The sequence below is a fragment of the Balaenoptera ricei genome, chromosome 19, assembly GCF_028023285.1.
Source record: "Balaenoptera ricei isolate mBalRic1 chromosome 19, mBalRic1.hap2, whole genome shotgun sequence".
In the NCBI taxonomy this organism is placed as follows: domain Eukaryota; kingdom Metazoa; phylum Chordata; class Mammalia; order Artiodactyla; family Balaenopteridae; genus Balaenoptera; species Balaenoptera ricei.
Genome location: NC_082657.1, coordinates 43,839,960 through 43,846,592, shown reverse-complemented (window position 1 = coordinate 43,846,592; position 6,633 = coordinate 43,839,960).

Sequence of the window (6,633 nt, the reverse complement as noted above, 5' to 3'; positions counted from 1 at the left end):
GCTCTGCGGCATGTGGGATCCTCCCAGACCAGGGCTCAAACCCGTGTCCCCTGCATTGGCAGGCAGATTCTCAACCACTGCGCCACCAGGGAAGCCCAATTGTATGGTACTCTTGCAATCAGTGTGTGACTGTCAGTCTCTAATTCCAGGGCAGGGGAGCCTTCCTCTTCTCTATAAAGCACATTGGTCCATCATCTGGTAACAGCCCTTCCACCCCGTTTGTATTTTTAGTATATATTTTATTTAAGGAGCCAACACTGCTCTGGATCAGATGGCAGCTCAGGCTGTTGACCCCCTCCTTGAACCCGATCCATGACACACTAGCAGAAAAATATGGAGGTGGATGGATCTTAGAACTGCTCTCAGCTACTGACACGAAGGTGGTGAGACCTGCTGATAAGCAGAAGAGGGTTGGGTCCCAGCATGGGATGATCTGGTCCCTTGGAGTGGGAACCAGAGGTGGGTCCTCTTAGCATCACTCCAGTGACCCCTGCTGGGGGATTTGTGTTTTCCATCCCTGTAACTTTAGGCTCTGCTGGACCTCAGGTCCTAGTTCCCAAGGGCACAGGAAGGGATCCTGTAAAGTTACAGCCTTTGCCTGGTACACCAGCAGCCCAAGAAAGGAGTTGTAATACTGGTAGGAGAATAACAGGGGGGTTGTGTTGTTGCTACATAATGGGGGCAGGAAAGAATATGTCTGGAATTCAGCGGATACACTGGGGTACCTCTTGGGACTTGTATACCTGGAGATAATCATGAACAAGTAATAACAGGTGTGGTACCAGAGTATGGTACCCAGGTCTCGGACCCTTTGAAATGAAGGAGTGACAAGAGCCTAGACCAGTAGAAGAGCTGGCGAAGGGCACGCTAGAAAAAGGGCTAGAGGAGTGTATTAGCTTCCTAGGGCTGCCATAACAAATTACCATACACCGATGGCTTAAACAATAGAAATTTATTGTCTCACAGTTCTGGAGGCTGAAAGTTCAAGATGAAGGAATCAGCAGGGTTAGTTTCTTTTGAGGGCTTGTGGATGGCTGTCTTCTCTCTGTCTTCACATGGTCTTTCTTCTGTATCCATCTGTGTCCAAATTTCCTCTTCCTACAAGGACACCAGATTGGATTGGGGTCCACCATAATGACTTCATTTTACCTTAATTGCCTTTTTAAAAGCCCTGTCTCCACAAACAGTCACATTCTGAGGTACTAGGGGTAAGAATTTCATCACATGAATTATTTGGGGACAGAATCCATCCCACAACAAGGAGGTTCATGATGAGTATCAATTAAAACCTCAGGACCAACTGCCCCAGTGGGATCTGTGGCCTATCCCACTAAACCATCTGTTGTAAGTTTGTTTATTTGTTTATTTATAAAAGAAATTGTGACCAGTCACTGTTACCGACCCAGATTCTTGGACTCTTTAATCAATAGAAATTGGCAAGAGGCTAGACGAGAAATTCAGGCAAGGCTTTACTGGGACTCCTGCTGCAGCATGAGGAAGCCAGGACAAGAAACAGATGCCCTTCCTTGCTCCCCGAGGGAAGGGAGGAGAGCTGGCTCCTTAAATGGGGTGAGGGTGGGTCAGGCTGGAGGAGTGGCTTAGGTGGTCGGCTCACCCTGTGGGTGGTCCTGTGTGCAGGGATCGTGCCCAGTACCCCGCTTTTGCTCCCGACACCTCAGAAATGGCAGTTGGGTTTTGACCTTTTTGTATCTTATTGTTCATACCTTGCCCCAACTGTGCATGCGTGAGGTTATTTTGAGTCCCTTATAGTTTCTTTGTATTCTGTTGCTCAAGGAGACCTTTGTCCAGGTGCAAACACTCCAGGAAAGGGTCCCAGGTCCCAGCCTGCCTTATCACCACCTTGAAAAATTCAGGGACAGAACAGAATGAACTTGATGTGGAGCAGGATTGGATCTGAGCGGTGCAGGAGGCCGTGGACTGCAGCAGCTGCTCTCGGAGCCCTGCCCGTATTCCATGGGCACTCAGTGTTCTCAGGCACATGGACGGCTGCCCGCTGCAAGCACCTGTGATGCCCTCCCCAGGGCTTCCTCTGGCATCTCAGATTGTGCTCGGGACAGGCAGGAAGTGCTGGGAGTGGCACCCCCAGGGTCGGCCCTGGGCCAGTGAAGGAGTTGGAGAATAGATAAACTAGCTTCCTCATCCTCAGAGTGGATGGAGGTGCGGGACTCTAAGGTATGCCCTACACCAGGGGCCCCCAACCCCCAGGCTGCGGACGGGTACCGGGCCGCACAGCAGGAGGTGAGCAGCGAGCGAGCAAAGCTTCATCTGCTTTCATCTGCTGCTTCCCATCGCTCGCATTGCTGCCTGAGCCCTCCCCCTCCTCCCCTGCCACCTGTCTGTAGAAAAGTTGTCTTCCATGAAACCGCTCCCTGGTGCCAAAAAAGGTTGGGGACCGCTGCTCTCCACCGTCTCCGAGAGGCCATTAGGGGGATGGAGCCCCCATAACCCACAGAGTAACCTACTTATTCATGTACCCTGTATTGGCTTGCTTAATCTCCTTACTGCTCATTTCCCCGCTCTCCTACTGGTAGTTCTTGGGATCATTTCCCAGATAAACTACTTGCGTTTAAATCCTGTGCCAAGGTTTGCTTCTGGGGGAACATCAGTGAAGACAGGAAGAGGAATGGAACCCCATTTGAGTGCCTGCCACGGGCTAGGAATTGTGCCAGCCCCTTCACCTCCTCATGTCTTTTGATCCTGTGAGGCCAAATTTATCATTCCCATTTTAACACGCGAGAAAACTAAGGCTAAACAATTTTCTGGGGTCCCAGCACCCCACCATGAAGTGGTGGAGCCAGGATTTGTCTCTGATGATGGAGAAGTCCCGGTTCCAAAGGGCAGGTAGCGACTGTGCTGGGCCAATCCTGGGCCTAGGCGTCAGGAGCCCTGGGTTCAAGTTTCAGGCATGGCAGTTACGTGGACAAGTAACTTCCCCTCTCTGGGCCTCAGTTTCCCTATTTGTGAAATATAGGAATAGGGTTAGAACATTTCTGAAAGCCCCTCTGGCTCATTCTTTACCTTCCTCAACACAGGTCTCAGATGTGACTTCGAGACAAGGCCTTAGAGGCTGTTCTGGAGGGTTTAACCTCTTAACTGATCTCTGACTGAGCTTTATTGACTGTCAGATGTTTAAGGATTATATGGATTATCTCCCTGCAATAAGACAGAAAACGTAATTCTCCTAATTTCATTTGACTCTCTAGGAAAAGCAAATTTTTTGCCTGCTCTGAAATGTCATTGGGGGGAAAATCATTGGAATTCATTGATAAAACTGTAATCTTTCCCCATGTATTTCCCACGGATGTCATATAACTCTTTCTACCAGACAGTTTCTATAGATTTAATGAAGAAAATGAAGCAGGTAGGAGGGAGGATGGCAGCAGATTAATGGTTGCTTAGAAGATTATGCACAGATGGCAGCTGATAATGTATGGGAAGTTGGCACATGGATTCTAAGGGCTTTCTGTGCGCCAGCACCATACTAAACATGAAACCCACAGGACTTGGATGAGTCATCTCATTTCTGAGCTAATTCTGAGAACTATCTCCGTTTTTGAGATGAGGGAATTTAGGTTCAGAGAGGCTAAGCAGTCAGGAAAAGGTCACACAGCCAATTGGTGGCAGAGTTACAAGTTAGACCCAAGTCTAGTCTTGAAGAGTGAAGGCTTTGGAGCAGGAAGATGACTTAGATTTGAATCTTTCACCAATTGGTTTGTCATCATGTGATCCTCAGCAGGCCACCTGGCCCCTTTGAGTCTCAATTTCTTCATCTCAAAAGTGAGACTAACACCATTAATTGGGATACTGGGTATGTATTCAATAGCTGTGAACACAGTTTTAGGTATGTGGAAAGTGCTGTGACATTATTCTGCCCCTTCACCCCCAGAGTTTCTCTGATATCAACCTTCTCACCCCACTCCCTTATCCACTAGTAAGGTAATTCTGGCTGCCTGGTATGTCCCTGTGGGTCATTCACACCTGGAAGCAAGACCTTTGTATTACCTCTGCTGGCAGTCTCCTACCTGTTTGGTATTTGCAACCACAGAAGGGTGTGCAAGTAGTTACCTGCACCGGATTCTGGTTTTTCTTGATGACATTTTTACCATATTTCCATCTTAGGGCATCTTTGTCCTGTTCTGGTATGGTCAGTGGTGTTGGCTGGTCTCGGTACTTTGGGATCCTGTAACTATTCACTGCCACCCAAGTTATCCATCCCCATTGCTCCCAGCATGCAGTCTCCACTCCCTCTCTGCTGAGATTACTGCCCAGGCCGCACCACCTCCGCCCCTTGCTTAGGAACCTGGGCTCTAGTTAGTGACTGTCAGAAGGTTATTGACAACCATCCTTTATCCATCTGCCATGAGACCCCACTATTAGAAAGTCACTTGTTTGGTTAAAGGTAAGGTGTCTCCTATTAAAATGCAATTATCTCTAGGGTATTCAAATCAAATTCTATCAACCATCCACACCTTAGCAAGAGATATCTTTAAGGAATGGGCCCCAGAGTGGGTAAGATGCTGGTGGTTCTGAGGAAACCTCAGCTCTCTTCATAACCTCACCCCTGACCCTTCCCTTACAGTTGCCAGGCAGATCTGGGGACTCAGAGCAATATCAGGGACCATGTGTACAAGAGGATACAGTTAAAGAGGGAGAAGTAAAACTAAACATAGCCCCGAACTCAGAACACTCTGGGCCTCATCCAACCTCCCACCCAGTGTTTACTGTAGAGCATGACAGGCCAATTTGAGAACCTCATTGAAACTGGGAGAGATTTTGTTCAGCAGAGGGACCGTGCAAGGGAAGCAATAGGGAACAGATTGCTACCCCTAGGGACTCTTAAAGCTAACCATCTAAGACCCCTTCCAGGATAGGGCCCATACTCATGAGAAACTGCTGACTGTGGAATCAAAATTGAGCAAGAAGGGGACAGTAGAGATGGAGTAGATAAAGTCCAGATAAAAGTGGGAGGAGAGAACAGAGCCGGGAAATCCCAGAGAGCAAGCCGCATACTTCTGAACGCTACACAAAAGAGTAGAAGAAAGATCCCTAGGAAGTTAATATTTCTAGCTTCTGAACAGTGCCTCCTAAAAGTTCAGGAAAATTATTTTCACATAAAAAGGGCCACAGAAAAGAATCAAGATGAAATCCAGTACAAAGCTGTTATAAGAAAACAAGAGAATAAGGAGCAGAATAACATTTCTGCAGGCACAGAGACATGCCATAAAGTAGAACAAAGTGTAACTTTCTATTTCAAGTGAATAAAAGACATTATGATACAAGATATAACATAATTAGAAAAACTCAAAGTGAGAGAACTCAGGAAAGAATTAGAAAAAAAAAAAAAAAGACTAAACTGTAAGGAACCGAAAAGAATATAAATGTCTTAATAGAAATAGAGGGGCTTCCCTGGTTGGCACAGTGGTTGAGAATCTGCTTGCCAATGCAGGGGACACGGGTTCGAGCCCTGGTCTGGGAAGATACCACATGCCGCGGAGCAACTAGGCCCGTGAGCCACAACTACTGAGCCTGTGCGTCTGGAGCCTGTGCTCCGCAACAAAAGAGGCCGTGATAGTGAGAGGCCCGCGCACCGCGATGAAGAGTGGCCCCCGCTTGCTGCAACTAGAGAAAGCCCTCGCACAGAAACGAAGACCCAACACAGCCAAAAATAAATAAATAAATAAATAAATTTAAAAAAAAAAGAAATAGAAGGTGACAGGAGAGAGAAAAATCAAAGAGAAAGGAAAATAGGGCTTCCCTGTTGGTGCAGTGGTTAAGAATCTGCCTGCCAGTGCAGGGGACATGGGTTCGAGCCCTGGGCCGGGAAGATCCCACATGCCGCGGAGCAACTAAGCCCGTGCGCCACAACTACTGAGCCTGCTCTCTAGAGCCCGCAAGCCACAACTACTGAGGCCTGCATGCCACAACTACCGAAGTCCACGTGCCTAGAGCCCATGCTCCGCAACAAGAGAAGCCACTGCAATGAGAAGACTGTGCATCACAACAAAGAGTAGCCCCCGCTTGCCACAACTAGAGAAAGCCCACATGCAGCAACAAAGACCCAATGCAGCCATAAATAAACAAACAAACAAACAAATAAATAAGGAAAATAGGGGAAAAAAAGGTATTCAAGAGAGATAAATATTGAAGATAAGCAAAGACAATCCAACACAGGAACAATAGGAGACCCTGAAGAAGGAAACCAAGGCAAAAGAACAGAAAAAAACCTCTGGAACCATAATTCAAGAAAACTTTCCTGGGACTTCCCTGGTGGTCCAGTGGTTTAGATTCCACCTTCCAGTGCAGGGGATGCGGATTTGATCCCTGGTGCAGAACTAAGATCCCACATGCTGTGTGGCAACTACTGACCCCACACGCCATAACTAGATAGCCCATGTGCTTCGGAGCCCGCTTGCCACAATGAAGAGCCTACGCGCTGCAACAAAAGATCCCGTGTGCTGCAACTAGGACCCGACGAAGACATAAATAAATAAATAAATAAATATTAAAAAAAAGAAAACGTTCCTTAAAAAAAACATTGGACTTAAAAGTAAAGATTGAAAGTATGTTTCATATTTTCTATTCCTGAGAATATTGACACAGAACTGTCAACTC